Here is a 19,451-nt window from a genome sequence, read left to right as displayed (position 1 = left end):
AAGTTCCTCTTTTTTAACAGGTAGGTGAAAAGGAAAGTGTCACTGTCTCATTTTTACTTCATTATCCTGCATTTCTATCTTCTTTTTTGTTGGTGCATGATCTAAAATAATTATTGGGTGTGTATCAAAACTTTCAGTTAAATCCACATGCACCTGTAAAATAATGTTTCTGTCCAGTCTAGCCCAGTTATTGTACCTTGGGGAATAATATGCAAGTTCTGTCAGAGTTCCTGCTACTGAAGTCACGTATTCCATACCACATATTTTCATAAATTTCCTTAAAAATCTACTCTCTTGTTACATTTGCCTTGTAGGTCTCAGTGATACATCTGCATAAGTTATTTTCCATACAGAAATCTGATAATTTCTCCCAAAATATTCTTAAGCTCCACAATAGCAGGTTTTGATAGAATATAAAATACATGCCAGCATAGTCTTCCTAACTTGCCAATAGCCACTTACTACCACAAATCTATCATTGTCTTTTTTTAGTCTTCGATCACTATTGGAGCCCCTCTTGAAATCAGTATTATTACTCTTTTCCTTTGTCCCTGATATTCTGCTGAATATCCATCTTGAAATTCTTTTTGTCAAATTCATATGCTCGTTTTTCCAAGCGTGTCTCCTGCAACATTTCTATTTCCAGTTTGCATTTCTTTATATAATCCCATAATCTTTCCTTTTTGACTATACCTGTAAATCCATTTACATTCCAAGATGCTGTGGATATAGTAACCATAGTGATAAAAAAAAGTGTCCCCAATTATTATGCACAACTATTTGATGTGTATTTCCAGTTTCTGTCTTACATGCACAAACCAATGTTTAGCAGGCTGATATTTCATACAGTTGTTTCTTCTCATCTCTTTTTGACCCTATATTACATTTATCTAGACTTTTTGCTTTAATGAAAATCCTCAAGCAAAAAAAAACTAAATACATTTTCATAATATCTCATCCCCGATTAACTTAGAACACACAAAAATGTGTACATATTCTACAAATGAAGTTTAACCCTCCAGATAGTATTGTCCCAGATCTTCAGCTGCATCACAAGCATAACCTAATCTATAGTTAGTTACCCATGCTAAAATGCATGTTAAGCCTGTGTCCCCACTTAATGTGATTGCCGTCTTTTTTATGTCTCTATTCCCCTTCCAGATGCGAAAGTAGCCTGTTAGATTTCAGAAAACATTAACTTTAAGCCAAAAGAAATATTGCACAGGCTACTTTAAATAAAGCTACATTTTGCACTGTTCTATTAAATGCCTTGAAGTATTAAAGCTGCTGAGGGATTAATTTCATCCTCTGTTATTTGCAGGTTTATCAGTTTATCTGAATAACTAGTTAAAGCTGCTTCAACATTTTCCAGCCATTTGTTATTTGAGTTGATATATTCCTTCAGTGTTTCATTTATTTTACTACCTTCTGAGTACATTTCATTTATTTTTTCCTCTAAATTACTGGAAGCCATCTTTTGAAACAAAGCTGAAGTTTGCTTTTCGCTGAGTAGGTTCTGGATTCTTCCTAGCCAGTGTTTTCTCTTCACCTTTACTGGTTGATTTTCTTTCAGGTTCTTCATATTTTCTCTTTGCTGGCACACAGGCAGTGTACATATTAGCCAGTAATTGAATTTTACCCAAGGTTACAATTTTACTGGTCTTTTTGTCTTTGTTTCTATTTTCACATTGGGGAGAGCTGAAGTTAAGCTATTAATTAGTGTGTCCAGCCATCTTGGAAGTTCTTGACAAGGCTTACTTCCTGAGAATGAACTCTTTATCTCTGAAATGTCCTCTAATGATGTCAGCAAGAAAGATCTTGAGAGCCCCGAGCTTCCTGGCATCTACAGCCCAAATGATTCCCCGTAACAGACATCACATAAGGAAAATGTATTTGTACCTCAAATAATTTTGAGCTCAGCACTGTTATCTTCTAAGTTTTTAGTTCTCTTTGTCATCTTTGTGAAGAAAGAGCTAATGTGATGTCAATTTTGCTTTTATTATCACTTGTGGGTTGGATCCGATCCATCGGATCTGTTTTCACCTTTTACAAAAGCTCGAGGCCTTCAGCAAAGCTCATGGGTATTCTGCCTTACCCGTAATGCAGTTCTCTAACTCCCTCAGGTCTTGTTTGCCCATGACAAATAAAATTATAAGCAGAACTATTCATAGATTAAAATGTAGAGGTTTATGAGGCTGCAGAGTTCAATTATACCCAATTAGTACTACCCAGTCTCCCAGGAGCATAGGCAGGGGGTATGGTGGGAGAATTGTGAGAATAAATCCGGAGATGGACAACACACTTGGAATGTTATATTCCTTACATAACTTCTTTATGTGATGTTGTCAGTCTGGCCTTTATTCTCACTTGTGGGACCGTGTCCCAAGCTACCTGCTTCTTGGGTGGCTCATGGGAGAATATTCCTCAGAACCATAGAATTGAAGGATGCTCTATTCCCGGAGGCCAAATCTACTTTGTAATGAGTGATAAAGGTATGAGGTTTTGGCCATGTGGCTGCAGCACAGATATTGTCCATAGACAGCCTAGCTTGGAAAGTGGCAATAGTAGCTATCGCTCTGGTAGAATGAGCTTTGACAGGTGCAGAGAGAGTTTTATTTTTAGAATTGTAAATAAAGAAAATGCATTCAGAAAGCCATTTGGATAAGGTAACCTTAGATACTGGTAGGCCTTTCATGTTGCTAGAGTAAGAAATAAACAGCTGTTCTGATTGTCTAAGTTCTGCGGTTCTGTGTATATAGAAACATAACTGTCTATGAACGTCCAATAGATGTAACGAGTATTCTCCTTTATTTTGAAAATTTGGGAAGAATACCAGTAACTTAGCAGATTGATTGAGGTTAATTTCAGATACAGCTTTGGGCAGAAAGGAGGGGTTGGTGCTTAAAGAAACTCTGTCTTTATGAAAAATTAGATACAGTGGCTTGACAGATAAAGCTTGTACTTCTGAAACTCTCCTTGCTGAGGTAATAGCTTCTAGAAAGAGCTTCTTCCAAGAAAGAAACTTCAAATCACATGCAGCAGAAGGTTCAAATGGAGGATAGATAACATTGGACAAAAAATTCAGATTCCAAGGTGGGGATGGGTCTTTGTACTGGGGGTCTTAGCATTGTAGTTCCCTTCAAGAATGCTTTACAAGTCTTTGACATGATCCCATATCTATTTTCTCCTATATGTAAGTTTGAAAGCACTGCCAATTGAACTCTAATAGTAGCTGCTGCAGCACCTTCTTTGAAGAGCTTAGCCAAAAATTCTAATATAGAATGAATGGGAACAGTGAAGGGGTCACTCTGGTTGCAGTTAGCCCATGTGACAAATTTCTTCCATTTTCCTTTTTATAGCTTACATGTGGATGACTTATGAGAAGACACAAGAATGTGTCTGACCAGAGAGGAAAGGGAAGGAAACTGTGCTACTAGGAATTGGAGCAGCCAAACTGTCAGCTCGAGATTGTTTAGATTGAGATCCCTGACGGATGAGTCAGAAGGTCTGGAATAGGGTCCAGAATGCATAGTTCATCTTGAACATGAGGCTGGAGAAAGAGAAACCAAATTTGTCAAGGCCAATAGGGGGAAATTAGGATTATAGTTGTCTTCAACAAACTTGCTTTCAAAAATTTGGGAATTAGAGGAATTGGAGGAAATGCGTAAAGGTGTCCCGAGGGCCAATCATGAACAAGTGCATCCCTTGGGGACTCTCCGGAGGGGAGATCAGGGCAAAGTAGTTGCTGCATTTGGTATTTGCGGGCAAAGCAAAAAGGTTGCAACAAGGCTGACCCCATTTTTGGAAGATCTCTTCCGCAACGTTTTGATTGAGGGACCATTCGTGAGGCCATAGTATAGCTCGGCTCAGTTTGTCTTCTATTACGTTGGATCTCCCCAGTATGTGCATTGCTACTAGGAAGCAGTTGGAAGATGTTGCCCATTGCCAAACCCTCAGGGCTTCTCAACAAAGGGGATAAGATTTGGTTTCTCCTCTGCTTGTTTATATACCAGACCACAGACATGTTGTCTGATTGAATTGCTGTCGTTCCCAGAGGAAGGGTATCTTGAAATACTTGCAATGCTAAAAGCACCACCCACATCTACAGGATGTTTATGTGCAAATGGGCCTCGCTTTGATGCTAGACACCTTGAGCTGTCTTTCCCAGATAATGCCCCCCCCCCCAAATCTGGGACGCATCAGTGGTCACCATGGCTTGGGGTTAGGGAGGAGTGAAGAGACGGCCTTGAGCCACTAGGAGAGAATGAAACTGCCATAGAAGATCCTTCTTGCATGAATTGGTTACCATTATCTTGTGTGTGATTGGAAGTTCTAGAATTGACCACTGAGGTGCAAGTAACCATTGAAGAATTCTCATGTGGGGAGGAGCTTAGGGGATGAGGACAGTTGAGGTGGCCATCTTGCCCAGTACTTGAAAAACTAGTATGGCCAAAACTTGTTTCTTTCTGATCAGTATGTGTACATATTATCAAAGGTCTTCTACTCTGTCTTGTTCATAGGTTCATAGGTAGGTACTAAGCTATCTGCCCAAAGGCATTTATAAGCCTAGGCGGAATGTGTTGGCTTTTGCCACCCCCTTAGATTAGTTCCCTGTGCCTCTGTCCAGCAGAGCCACTGAAGTGACCCCCGGGGTAAACTTCCTGTTTCCCATCCACTCGGCAAGGTTTCTCTTGAAGAGTGTTAGTGAGGATCTCTGCCTAATGTAGATTGGAATCTTGTTCCAGAGCATGGGAAGTCTCTGGGACAGGAATCTATCCCTCCAGCACGTCCTATTTATTGTTGTGGTGAGGTTTAGATCCCTAGAGCGTGTGGCTCAAGGGGATATGGTTTTCTTTAGGTGGAGCATGTCCATCAATTCTGGGTTGGACATGGCCTTGTATGTCAGGCAGAGATCACCTCTGAGTAGGCGGTATGCAACAGAGTACAGCTGGAGATTCTTCAGTCGAGCTGCATAGGGCATCTGTTTGAGGCAAGTGATCCTCTTGATGAGGTATTTCTGTGGTCTTTCCAGCTGTTACAGGTGTCTTGTAAGGTACATCCCAAATGGGGCGTTGTACTCGATGGGTCTGATGGGTGATGCGTAGAGGGGCACAATGACCTCTTTTGATCTGGATGCAAACCCTTTTGTGATTAGGTGGGCCACATAGAAGGATTTTCTAACCACTTTGGCAATGTGATTATCAAAGGAGAGATTACTATCTACTTGGATCCCCAGATCCCTTATTTCATCTTCCGTATTTAGGGGGCTACCACCTATGTGGTAATTTGTGGGTACTTTGTTTTTTCCAAAGGGGATGACTATGCACTTTTTGGCATTTAGCTTGAGGCCATGGTTTTGACAACAGGTATCTGTCTCAGTGAGACCCTTTTGGAGGATGTCTGTGTCAGCCGGAGAGTCAATTATAGACCCTAGTTTGCAGTCTTCTGTGAACTTGGTCAGCCATAGTCCTCCTGTGCTTGCCTGTACCTCTGAGAAGTATATGCCGAACAGGAGGAGTCCTTGGACTGAGCCCTGGGAAACTCCACTTGTAACTGGTTTACAGTCAGACCTAGCTCCCGCAACTCTTACCATTTGGTTCTGTCCGTGAGCCAGTTGGCAACCCATCTCGTGACGTACAGGTTTAAGTTCAGGCTGGTGAGCTTGTCTATAATACCAGAATGGGGAATGGTGTCGAAGGCCTTTATGAGGTCTAGGTAGGCTGTGTGGACCACCTTTCCCTCATCTATAGCCTTGGTAACTGTCTCAAAGAAGTCCACCAGGTTTAAGAGGCATGATCTGCCCTTAACAAAGCCGGACTGGGTAGGGTCCAATGTTTGGAGGTTCCCAATGTCTCTGTTAGTGAGATCCATGATGATGCGATCCATAGCCTTGCAGACCAAGCTAGTCAGGCTTATAGGGCGATAGTTCCCAGGGTCTGTTGTGGCTCCACCTTTGTGGAGTGGAATAAGTGTTGCTGTGAGCCACTCTATGGGCACGTAGCCTGTGGAGAGGCTGAGTTTGAACAGTGTGCTTAGGTGAGGGGTCAGTTCATCTTTGAGCTCATGTAGGACGCAGCCTGGGACACCATCCCGTCCCATTGATGCTGTGTTTTTGGCTTTGGAGAGGGCTGTTTTAACCTGAGTGTCTGTGATTTCAGGGGCACTACATTCTTCTGGTATGGTTATGGGCCCTTTTGGAGGTGAAGTTTGCATTGAACCTGTTTGCCAGGATGTTGGCGATATCAGTCGGTTCAGTGTATTTTGTGCCATTCTGCACTAACTCCGAGCAGATCTGGGATTTGCCACTTAGATTCTTGACATAGCTAAAGAATGCCTTGTGGTTATCTTTGGAGTCCTTGGCAATTTTTCTTTCAAAGCTAGCCTTGGATGATTTTATGAGGGATCGTAGTTTCTTGCTGATACTGATCAGGGATGTCTTCCTTTCTTGGGATTTTACTATTTTCTGTACTAGTTTCCTCCTTCTATTGTATAGCTTGTTTATGGCAGGGGTCCACCAGACTGGTTTCCTTTTCTTGGAGGAGTGAGTCTTGGTTTTGCTTGGGATAGCACGATCCATGCATTCTTGTAGGTGCCCGTAGAGTGCATTAGTAAAGGATTTTGCAGCTTGGGCAGCATTATCCTTTAGCATGGGGGATTTGAAACTTTCCACCTCGGTCTTAAGTAATGTGAAGTTTGCTTTTGAAAAGTTTTTTGTGGTGGTTTCTTTGACTGGGGGTGTTGGCGGAATGTGGATATCCAGAGTGTTTCGTTTATGGTCACATCTAACCAGTGAGGGGTTGACCTCCAGTGTGGAACACCGGTCGTCCATGTTGGTGATGACCAGGTCCAATATGTTGTCACATCTGGTGAAGGTGTTGACCATTTGATCCAAGACGTTTGAGTGTATAAATTCTAGGAAATGTTGGGCAAGGGAGTTAGTACTTGAGTAGTTTCCCAGTTAATGTTTGGGTAATTGAAATCACCCAATATCAGGGTGTTTGGTAGGACCTTTATGTTTCCCAGTGTTTCCAGAAATGCGGAATGGGGGTCCTGGGACATGGTGGGTGCTCTGTAGCAAGCTACAATTTGAATTGCAGTTCTGCCTGTTAGTTGCATGTGGATGATCTCTGAAGCATCGTGCTGTGCCACTAACCTGCAGGTGTGGGTATCCTTGATGAATATGGATACGCCCCCGCCTTTTGTATTTCGGTCTGGATTTTGTGGCCGAAATGCATGGTATGAGTTGTAGCCTGGTAGTGCTGAGGTGCTCTCTGGAGCCTTAAACCAGGTTTCTGTTACTGCACATCTATCGATTTTCTCCATACTGAGGAGTGCCTCGAGTGCATGCATTTTGAGGTTTAGACTTCTGGCATTGAGTAGCATTACCCTCAAGTTTTTTGTTACTTGTGCTATTTATGGTGGTGGGTTTGTCTTTTGAGCCTTGCCTAAAAAAGGCACTATGGGGGTGGCAAGAGCCTCGGCCAGTATTCGAAAGCCTAAGGGTGACAGGTGCAAGCCATCTCTAGCGAAGTAGCGTGGCTTGTCATGCATGTCATCCCAGGCTGACAGACACTGGATCCCTTTTGAATGACACCAGAAGCTTAGCCAGTTGTTGAAATTGATAATTTTTTTCTTTATACCATCATGGTATCATTCTTGGTGAGGGCAGGATGCTACTCAGGGTCAGGGTCATACGGGCCTGGGCTACGTGATCAGAGAGCTCTTCCATGTCTCTTTTCATGTAGTCCACGGGGGTATGGCTCAGGTCATTCACACCAACATGGACAGTGACAGAGTCATATTTGTACTTGTTCTGGAGTGACCTGAGTGCTTGTGTTATGTGGTGGATCCTGGCACCCGACAGGCAGCTAACATTAACCTTCTCCTTGTTCAGCCTAGTGAGTGGGACGTCAGTGTGCCTGACTGTAGAGTCACCTTTTATTAGTGTGTTGGGTATGTTATTTTGCCTTAAGGGCTGTGATTGCGTGGTACACTGGTTTTGTGAAGTGTGTGTTTCATGGTTTGTGTTGGGGGGGGTGGAGGTTGCTTGGATGTCTGCTCTGGAGGTCTCTATTGCTATTGTAGATTTTTATTTAGAGCCTCCGAGTAGGTTTTTGTGTATTTATGTGTGTTTTTTGCCGGTGCTGGTTTCATATGTCTGTGTGAGACTGGTGGTGTGATGCAAGTAATTCCCTTCTCCTCTTGACTGTCTGGTTCATTCTCAGGTTGAGAGAGCTTAGCCTCCAGTTTGGCTGTATAATTGCATCTCTCGCATATATTAGTGTTTAGTAGTAGGAGGAGAGGGTTGTCTGTGTATGTGAGGCAGTTGTAACATTGCCTCAAAATGCCCAGATTCACCAGTTGGACCAGAGAGGACACCTGAAACTGCTCTTTGGACATGCCTGGATAGGTACACTGAGATGTTTTACTGATTGGCTGGTAAGGTCGAATAGAGAGCCTTGTCCTTCTCTACAGTATAGGGGGGGTCTAGTGCTAAGGTTTATTAGTGCTTGCTATGAGTTTTTGAGCAAGTGCCGGGCTGAGAAGTGAATGGCTTGAGTGCTTAAGTTGAAAGTTTGTGTAGTTCCAAGGGAAAAATTGAAGAGTAGACTTTGTGGAGCCGGGAATAGTTATACCCTACCTAACTGGCACTGTCTGGCACACAAAACTGCGCTAATGCGAGTTTTATAGCACAGAAATGAAAGAGAAATTAGCCCAAAATGGCCAATAAACTACTGATTTCTGGGCTGAAAACACTCCTCCAGGGACAGATAGGCTGCTCAAAGCTCCCCTCTCTCGCAGGTGAACAGAGAAACTTCCTTCTATCCAAGTAAGGTATGGGCAAACACAGAAACTTATAACACAGCCCTGAATTCAGCACTAACCTGAAAACTGGACTATACTAGCTTAGAAAGGTGGGAAAACAAGTACTTTTTTTTTTTTTTTTTTTTCAGAAAATAAAGCAGATAAAATCAAAAAAATACTTTAAATGCACAGAAATGGCTATCACACTTGAGTGTGTAGCCTACAACAGTTAAACAGGTAATTTAAACACAAAAACAACTTTGTTAAAATGCAGGCAGTAAAATAAGTACAATATACAAAAACAAAAACAGCCATAAACAAACTATACAATAGAAGGAGGAAGCTACTACATGATAGAGCAAAATCCCAAAAAGGGAAGGCATCTCTGATCAGTATTAGCAAAAAACTACGGGCACTCATAAAATCGTCTAAGGCCAGCTTCTAGAGAAAAATTGCACAGTACTCTAAGGATAATCACAAGGCTTTCTTTAGTTATGTTAGGAACCTGGGTGGGAATTCCCAGATATGCTCAGAATTAGTCCAAAATGACAAAAAATACACCGAACCCACAGACATTGCCAACATCCTAGCTGACAGGTTCAGCGCAAACTTCTCCCCCCCCTCCCCACCAAAAGGGCAAATATCTATCCCAGCAGAGTGCTGCCCCCCTGACATCTCAGATGCTCAGGTAAGAGCCGCCCTCTCCAAAGCAAAAAACACAGCATCAGTGGGACCAGACGGTGCCCCGGGCTGCGTCCTACATGAACTCCAAGAAGAGCTAAACCCAAACATAAAACTACTGTTCAATCTCAGCCTTACTACAGGATATGTACCCAAAGAGTGGCGTACAGCAACGGTGGTCCCTCTCCACAAAGGTGGTGCCTCAACGGATCCTGGAAACTATCGCCCCATAAGCCTGACTAGCTTGGTCTGCAAAGCTATGGAAAGGATCATCATGGACCTTATAAATAAAGATATTGGGGACCTACAGACACTGGATCCTACCCAGTTCGGCTTTTTTAAGGGCAGATCCTGCCTCTTAAACCTGGTCGATTTCTTTGAAACAGTCACCAAGGCCATTGACGAGGGGAAGGTGGTCCACACAGCCTACTTGGACCTCGCAAAAGCCTTCGATACAATACCCCACTTGGGCATTATAGATAAGTTCACCAGCTTAAATATAAACCCCTATGTCACTAGATGGGTTGCAAACTGGCTCAAGGACAGAACCCACATGGTTAGAATTGCTGGAGCCATGTCAGACTCCAAACCAGTTACAAGTGGCGTCCCACAAGGCTCAGTCCTGGGACCTCTCTTGTTCGGTATATATTTCTCAAAGATACAGGCCAACACGGAAGGACTGTGGCTGACCAAGTTCGCAGATGACTGCAAACTGGGCGCCATAATCGACTCTCCAGCCGACACAAGCATCCTCCAAAAGGGCCTCATAGAAGCAGACAACTGGTGCCAGAGCCATGGCCTCAAGCTAAACGCCAAAAAGTGTATAGTCATCCCCTTTGGCAAAAACAAAGTGCCCACAGATTACCACATAAGTGGTAATCCATTAAGTACGGAAGAAGTAATTAGGGACCTGGGGACCAAGTTAATAGCAATCTCTCATTTGACAACCACGTGGCCAAAGTGGTTAGAAAAACATTTTATATAGCCCACCTAATCATGAAGGGATTCACATCTAGATCAGGGGAGGTCATCGTGCCTCTTTACTCATCCCTCATCGGGCCCATAATTGAGTACAAGACACCTGTAGCAACTGGAAAGACCCCAAAAGTACCTCACCAAGAGGATCAAAGGGCTCAAACAGATGCCATATGCTGCCCGGTTAAAGAAACTCCAGCTCTACTCAGTGGCATACCGCCTGCTCAGAGGTGATCTGTGCCTGACGTATAAAGCCATGTCCAACCTAGAATTAATGGACATGCTACACCTCAGAAAATCCAAATCCCATCGAGCTACGCGCTCGAGAGACTTGAACCTCAGCACTGAAATAAATAGGACATGCTGGAGGGACAGATTCATAACCCAGAGGCTCCCTTCTCTCTGGAATAAAATCCCAGTCCAGGTTAGGCAGAGTCCCTCACTGACTCTCTTCAAGAGGAATCTTGATGAGTGGATGGGGGATCGTAGGTTTACCCCGGGTATCACTTCTGTGTCACTGTTAGACAGAGGCACAGTATACTAACCTCAAAAAAGGGCATAGCAAAATTAATTTAAAATGGGTGGCGAAAGCCAAATACACTCTGGCTAGGCTTATAATTGCCCTAGGGCAGATAGCCTAGTATGAACCTATGAACCTATAATATGTAGCTGAAACAAGCTTTTTAAATCACAGAACCTTTTCGGCATTTTAGGCGGAATTAGCCAAAGGCAGCAAGAAAATGCAGAAAAATGATACTTAATCACTCCAAAGTCTCTCTTTTGTCTCTCTGCTGCTGTAGAAATCTGCAGGGCACCAGACAGGAGCTTGCTGAGCTGTATACAAGCACAAAAACCTTGCAAATGCGGCTTTTATGGCAGGGAAATGGAAGAGATTGAAATTAGCCCAAAATGACCAATAAACTACTAATTTCTGGGCTGAAACCACTCCTCCAGGGACAGATAGGCTGCTCAAAGCTCCCCTCTCTCACAGGTGAACAGAGAAACTTCCTTCTCTCCAAGTAAGGTATGGGCAAACACAGAAACTTGTAGCACAGCCCTGAATTCAGCACTAACCTGAAAACTGGACTATACTAGCTTAGAAAGGTGGGAAAACAAGTATTTTTTTTGTTTGTTTTTTTCTTGTGGAAGATTTGCTATCATTTTTGTTGTGTCTATTTCTGCTCCTATGAAGACCAAGCTCTGAAATGGCTCTAGAGCAGATTTCTCATAATTTATGGTAATTCCTAGTGAGGAGCAAAGTTTTAGTGTAGTCCCTGGCCTGTAGCAGAAGATTTATTTATTTATTTATTTATTTATTTATTTATTATTTATTTTATTTATTTATTTATTGACATTTGATAACCGTGTTTGTCAAACTGGGCTTGTGGCCCATTTTCAGTGGAGACACAAGGAGAAAACCTCCAGTAGTACATTTTTAAACCATTACAATTTTAAACAATATTGATATAGTAGCAGTTATAGCAAAAAGATTCATATATGTTGGGTTACATGCATAAAGTTAAAGTTTAATTAAAAAGAAGCTTAGTAACCTAATTTTACATTGATATAGTTGAATAGGTCAACTATCTATCCAAGATGCCTGGTTGGGGTGGCCATGAGCCAGTTGTCCAGATAAGGAAACCACCAGGATTGATTGGTGTCTTAGGTGAGCCACAACTACTGCCATGCATTTGGTGAACACTCTGGGGAGACCAAAGGGCAGAGTTCGAAATTGGAAGTAACTGCCTCCTAGCCAGAAGAGCAAGTGCCTTATCACCCACCTTTCCATCTGTATATGGTCGTACATGTTCTGAAGGTCTATACTGCACATCCCAATTATTTTTTTCCATAAATGGAAGTATTGACTGCAGTGTTACCTTCCAGAATGTGCTCTTTTTGACATATTTGTTTAGAATGCTGAGATCCAAGATGGGTCTCCAGTCCCCTGTTTTTTTTGGGACTAAAAAGAACCTTGAGTAAGAGGACTTCCGGGGTGACTCTTTTTCTTAGCAACTTTTGAATTTCTAAGGTTGCTTGTTCCCTTTGACTGGGTTGAATGTCTGGAACTGTTTTGTTTATGGGAGTGGGGAAGGAAAAGGGAATGATGTAACCCCTGGATATTATGTTCTGCATCCATTTGTCATCTGTTATTTTTAGCCAGGTATCAAGGTGCAGAGACCATCTTCCCCTGACTGCCTGCAGAGGCAAGCAGTTTTGGCCCCCTTTAGGAGCATTGAAAGGGCTTACTAAAAAAAGATTCTCTGGAGCCCTGATTCTGTGGGTCTCCCCTGCCGCAAGGGTGGCGTATTCCATTATTGCTCTCCCCTCTGCCTCTAGTGGAACTTTCACCCTGTGTGTCTTGGAAAGACCTTTGTGATTTTTTTTTTTGAACCACATCTTTCCAGTACATCTCTGATCTTTAGGGAAGAGTCTGGTGGGTGTGGAAAAACGTACTCCAACGGCAGATAAGGTGTTGCCTTCCTGTTTACACCTGATGAGCATTTCTTTTACCTTGGGCCCAAAAAGAGAGGAGCCATCAAAGGGAGCGTTAATGAAGGAAGACTTGAAGGACTCCATGAAATCACAAAGACTCATCCAGACTTGCCTCCTAAGAGAGATGCCTAAATCTGCTGCCCTACTGTTCCATCTGCTACATATGAGATGAGCCTCATGGAAGAGTTTACAACCGAGTTTAGGGTGGCCATCTGAGCAGTGACCTTGTCTGTCCCCGCATCAGCTACAGCTCCTTGGAAGGAGTCTGTCAGTTCTTTTAACATGTCCCTCTGTAATCTAGTAAAATGAGTTAAGTAGTTCAGCGATCATAAGGCAAAGGTCGCTGATGAAAAGACAGGCTTCTCATACCTATCCATGGTCCTAGAATCTTTATTCGGGAGATGGATAGAGGAACTGGTTTCAGATAGTTCCCTTTTTGTGGCCGCCACCATGACCATGGCATCAACTGCTACACCTTTGGTAAAAAAGGGCTTGTCCATAGGGGCAGTGATATATGTATTTGCCTCCTAGGAGTCGGCTCTATGGAATCTGGGGTCTCCCAAGCCTTCTGAGAGATTAAATTAGAAGGGGGGGGTCACCCAAGAGGTGGAAGGGTGAGACCCAAAAGCCCTCAGGTATACTGAGTCCTCAGCTGAAGGGGTTGTGGACTGCCAGTCACCTCTCTGTTTTAACATTTTCAGGATGTCTCTTAAGGAGACATTTTCAGGAGGCGACCGTGGGGACCCTTCTGCATCATCGAGGTCAGTATCAGATGTGATTGACTCCTCTGGGTAGTCAAGATGCTTCCTCTTGCAAGCTCTCTTTCGTGGGACTTCCTCAGTGGGGTAATCTGGGGAAGTTTCAGAAGAGGGGTGAGTTTATATGATGGACTTCCTGAGGCCTAGAGTCTCTATGATCCTGTGGATGGGTTACATGAGAAGGTAAAGTCACCGACCCAGAAGTGGAAGGAAGATACTGGGTAGACTGTGTCTGAGACTGGGTGCAGTCATTACCCAACTCATAACCTCGAAGGCAGTCTGTCCCTGATCTGAAGAACACCCTGGATCTGACAAAAGGGTTGTCAGAGTCGACGGAATCTGTGGCGCAGAAGACAGACGCTCCGAAGCCAGCAGTAAGATTCGAACTCACCTGCGCCAAATCCCCGGGCCAGACGGGTGAGTGTCTGCTCCTAGATGTCTCCTGCTGTAACTGAGTAGAAGCACTCAGGGCAGACATGGGATCTGTGGAACCAGTGGGTCTAGGATCTGAGACAGCACTAGTTGGACATCCGAATCTTCCAGCTCCGAAGCCAGGGGATGGATTGGAGGAGACGTAGGTGCCGATGGGCAAGACTTAGTCGGATCAGATGCCTTTGGGGTCAGTTCCAGTAACAATTTGGCCAAGGCTGGTGTCTTCAAAAGCCTCTGCACTACCCTAGCCATATCGTTGTCAGACAAACTCCTGGTAGACTGGGTAGATAAAGGAGAAGAACTTGACTTCGTCAAAAAAAGGTGATGGGAGCCAAGAAGGTATCGGTTCCGATGATAAGAGAATGGCTGGGATATCTAAATTCTGTAGAGCCAAAGAGGTTGGAGACGAAGGCTCATGATGCTCTGAAGACCTCTCAGATCCAATTGCAACTTTCTGCTTCAAGGAATCTGAAGCATCTGAAGCAGCAGACAGCTTAGGAATTTTCTCTTTTGGCTCCAAAGAAGACTTCGGAGTTGAAGAAGGTCGTTTTTGTGACTTCGGAGTTGAAGAATGTTTTTTTTATGACTTGTCCGATTTGGAAGACTTGACTCTGGAGAAATAGCCTCAGAAAAAGGAATTTTAAGTAATCCTTTTAGAATAAGATTATTTGTATGCTCCATTAGAGCCCTTTGGTTAAATCTGTGACAAATGGAGCATGACTCTTGTAGGTGTATGGGCCCCAAGCAATACACGCATAGTGTGTGCATCACTTAGGGGCATTTTCTTCCCACACTGCTCACATTTCTTAAACCCTAAGGGTTTACTTTCTGGTTTTTGAGGCATAATTAGAACATTTTAACCAGCTGTAGTACTGGAATTAACACACTCACACCAAAGAACATCCTTTAATTTAAACGGACGTGAAAACAAGTTGTTGTTTTTTTTTTTTTTTTTTTATGTACTAAAGAAAAGAACGTCCTCTAATTTAAATGGACATTGAAAGTGACAGGAGAAGAAATGAAAAACACTCAAAATGTCCTCCAACTTAAACGGACGTAGGGAGGGGAAAGAAAGAAAAGGAACAACACACATTCTCGGAAAAAGTCCTCTGACCAAAATGGACGTCGAAAGGGTAAGGAATTTACTAACTAAATACTATATAAAGATTTTAAGAGAAAGTAGAAAATTATAAACAAAAATTGTCACTTAGCCTAGGGCTTGTTGAGAGAACCACATCTTTCGCTGAGTGACAAACGAGATCTGAGGGAGTTAGGGAACTGCGTTATGGGTAAAATAGAATGCCCATGAGCTTTGCTGAAGGCCTCGAGCTTTTGTAAAAGGACGAGATGGATCCGATGGATTGGATCCAACCTGCAGATAAGAATAAAGGTGGAGATGGACAACACAGATGGAACTTTATAGTAAGTACCTAACTTCTGTTTTTAGTAGATCAACCTGGTAGCAATCATTCCAGGGATTCATTTTTCTTGTCCCAGCTCTTCAGTAAAATATGGCAACAGATGTTACAGATTTTGCATGGGACCTATTCAAAAAATGTTAAGATTCTAGGAGTCTGGTCCGACTAAGACAAGAACTAGTACATAAACATCAAAGAGCTGAAGGCTGTGATTTTTGTCCTTCAAACTTTTCATTATCTCTGGAACCCATGTACTCTTCAAATTCTTACAAAACTATACGACTGCCTTGTGGTATGTGAGCAAATGGGGGAATAAAGTCTTGTGCTCTGCAAATTTGCTATGATAACCTAGGAGCTGGCAGTCTTAACATTACCTATTTTTTCCAGGCCATATGCATCCCCTCAGGTAGGTACACAGTAGCAGACTACTTGGCAAACCCTCATGAATGGATGTTGAACCCCAGAGGTCTTCATTCAGATTGTTAATCTGTGGGGAGATCTCAACTTCTTTGCACCATAGTCCCTTTTGCAAAGAAGTGTCCTCTTCTTTCATCCATGGAAAGGGACATCCCTGTATGCTTTCCCTCCCTTTCCACTCATTCCAAGGGTTGCTGTGAAGATTCAGAAGGACAATCCAAAGATGTTGGAGACCCCTTTCAGCTCAGATGGCATTAGTTCTCCCTTCTTTTTCACCTAGTCAAGGTAAGTCACCACAAGTTAACTCACAGTATGGATTTGCTCACACAGGAAAAGAACTTTCATTTAATCCAAACCTGAAGACCTTGAGCCTTATGTTTTGGATTAATAGGACTTTGATTCCTTTCAGGCACCTTTACTCCAGGCTCATGCTGCAGCTACTAAAGGAGGCATGAAAACTTGCAACAAGAAAATCTTTGTTTCTAAAGTGAAATGATTATCTGTCTGGTGCCACTTTGCAATCCTCAGATTTTTGTATGAGATGCATACATGACTGTTAAGGTACATTTGTTAGCCATCTCAACTTGTGTGAGCTCTGTTTTCATGTTATGAGGTCATTTTCGTAATGATGATCTTCCACACCAGGTCCCCCAAGAAATCCATTCCTCATTGGGACTTGAATAATGCTCTTGATAAGGTAATTTTGTTCCCCCTTGAATATTCTGCTTCTTAAAAAAATTAACATAGAACCCAGCTGTGTTAGTGGCATTAACCTTTGTCCAAACACAAAAACAAATTAGATGTTATTCATGTTTCACTGTTTCAGTCCTGACTTGTGGGATTTCCTGCTGTGGAAGCCTTTGGCCAGCCCAACTAACAGAGTAAAAATCTCCCTGCTCCTAAGGCTGACGGACACCCTACCCTGACATCAGAATGCTTGGGTATAAAGGAAGGCAGCTAACACCATAACATAAGTCTCTTCTTGTTGTTGGAGCCTGAAGCAGTGTTCAGTTCAGTCTGTCTGCACTAGAGAGAAGTCTTCTAAAGCTAAGTACCCCATTGGGGAACTCCCGTTTTTGCTGTAACTCATGTCAGATAAGGTTAGCAATTGTCTCTGCTGTTGTAAGCAAGTCCCACACTGAAACATCCATACTTTGTGTGTCACCTGACTAGGCGTCGATCACAGCTTTCCTAGTTGTCACTTTTGCACCCATTTCAATTGTAGGGCTAACGGGTGTAGGGCTGAGATCTTAGCTATGTGTCTGGATTCCTCATTTCTAAAGGCTTTCCTCCCTCCTGAAAGAGTCTCCTTCATGACTGAATTTTTCCAAAACATTATGCTGAAACAGTGCCTGTCAGCCAGGGAATTTCTCAGAGCATTAGGCCACATGGCATCTTGTATCCTCATGATCCCTTTGGCCAGATTACACATGAGGAAGCTCCATTGGTACCTCAAGATTCAGTGGTGCCTACACTTAGTCTGTGGAGACAGAAATTCCACTGATCTCTGGCCTCAAGGAGAACTTTGCATGGTGGACATGGGGCATGTGCCCAGAAGCTGGGTCTTCCCATCAGGCTCATCCCTCAGGGCCAAACTCTAACCACAAATGCTCCAAAAGCAACCTGGGGAGCTCGTTGGCAGCACCTACAATCCTAGGGCAGCTGGGAAAATCAGTTCAGATACAAGCACATAAACTGGAAAGAACTGCTGGCATGCAGAAGGGCCTAGCGGCTTTCAAAGTTCAGTGGAAACCAAGTGTCCTGCTTGTCAAAGCAGGCAACACCATGGTTATGTGGTATATAAACAAGGAGGCACCTACTCTTACCCTCTTTGTTGACTAGGGATGCAGGTCTGGGAGACAGCTCACTCTCTGGAGTTACACCTCTTGGCACAGTACATACCAGGAACTCTGAATGCTCTTGCAGGTCATCTCAGCAGAAAGTTCATGGATCCCCACAAGTGGCATATGCATTGGGAAACTTTTCTCAGCATGGTCTAGAAATGGGGATCCCCACAGATAGACCTCTTTGCCACCAAAGAAAATGCTCAACTGAAAATGTTCTGTTCCAGGCACAAACCCACAGTCTGGAGGACACATGCTTTCTCCTTCTTTTGGAGCCACATGTTCCTTTATATGTTTGCTTCTCCTGCCTCTTCTTCCAAGGGTCCTCCTAAAAATCAAAGAAGGTGCAAGGGTCATCCTAATTGCTGCAGACTGGCCCAGGCAGCACTTGTACCCTCTGTTACTAAGTTTAACCAACAAAAACCTCAGAGAGTGGACCTCCTTACTCAGGACAAGGGTGGGGTTGTGCATCCCAACATATAGACTCTAAAACTCTCAGCATAGATAATTCCACAAAATGCTCCTGCGAGCCCCAACCCTAAGCAGACATGTTCAGGACATTCTCAAAGAGGCTAGAAGATCTAGTACTAGGAAATCGTACTCAACTGAATGGAAAAGATTCTCCATTTGGTGTCTGCAGCAAGGCCTCAATCCTAAATCAGCTAGTATCTCTTCCATTTTAGATTACCTAGCTACCGTGCTGGACAGAGGCCTATCCTTTTCTTTCAAGATTCACGTCTCTGCCATTTCAGCCCACATCTCTATTCTTCCTCCTGTCTTTTCCCACCCTCTGATGAAACAGTTCCTTAGGGGGGTGGTCCATATCAGACCTCCCAGGAGACAACCCACACGTCCACGGGACCTCTGTTTTGTTCTAGAAGAATTGACACTGCCATCCTTTGAACCAGCAGCTTCTGCTGATTTAAAATTCTTAACCTGGAAGACCACCGTTTTACTAGGTATCACCTCAGCTAGAAAGCTGTCTGAGCTACAGGCTCTCATGTCAGTGGAACCATTTCTCATATTCCATCCAGACAGAGTATCTCTCTGACCTAATCCATCCTTTATGCCCAAGGTGGTGACAGTCACATCTTTGAATCAAGCCATACACTTATTTCTTCCCCAAGTCTCAGAATGGGTGAAAGAATCCTTCATTCCTTGGCTGTGCACAGACAGCTTTGCTTCTACCTAGACAGAACTAAATCTCTCAGGAAATCAGACTAACTCCTTGTGTCCTTTGCCATTGGCTCGGAAGAGAAGCCAGTCTCCAAATAGACTATATCAAACAAAGGAGAAACTTCGCAGTGTGGTGGATGTGAAGTTCACTCCTTGTAATATGTTATGCACCTAGTTCACAAATAAAAATCAAACTTTAAAATATGTGCTACAAAATAATAAAGTAGTAGGTAGTCCACAGTTGTTAAAAATAGAATATCCTTGATTGAAACACGCAAATAAGCTATCCTAGATGAGTATAATGAAGAGCATTTAAGACATTTCATTATTTATACATAATCAGGTTATTTGGAGCAAGGGAGTGGTTACACAGGGTAGTTCTGCTAAGAGCAATAATAGTATTAAACTCATTCCTTTAACTAAGTCCCCCCTTCCGCCTTAACACCATAGAG

At 43.2% G+C, this 19,451-nt stretch overlaps 1 protein-coding gene across 1 annotated transcript in view; it reads left to right on the top strand.

Annotated features, from left to right (window-relative positions):
* PPP2R1A (protein phosphatase 2 scaffold subunit Aalpha) overlaps positions 1–19,451 on the top strand; it is a 2,558,186-nt gene that overhangs the window by 522,569 nt on the left and 2,016,166 nt on the right. The window lies entirely within an intron of this gene.

This window comes from Protopterus annectens, chromosome 8.part0, assembly GCF_019279795.1.
Source record: "Protopterus annectens isolate FY-2018-M chromosome 8.part0, PAN1.0, whole genome shotgun sequence".
NCBI lineage: Eukaryota > Metazoa > Chordata > Ceratodontiformes > Protopteridae > Protopterus > Protopterus annectens.
The sequence above is the reverse complement of the archived record's forward strand: the minus strand, read 5'-3'. Positions and strand labels throughout refer to the sequence as shown.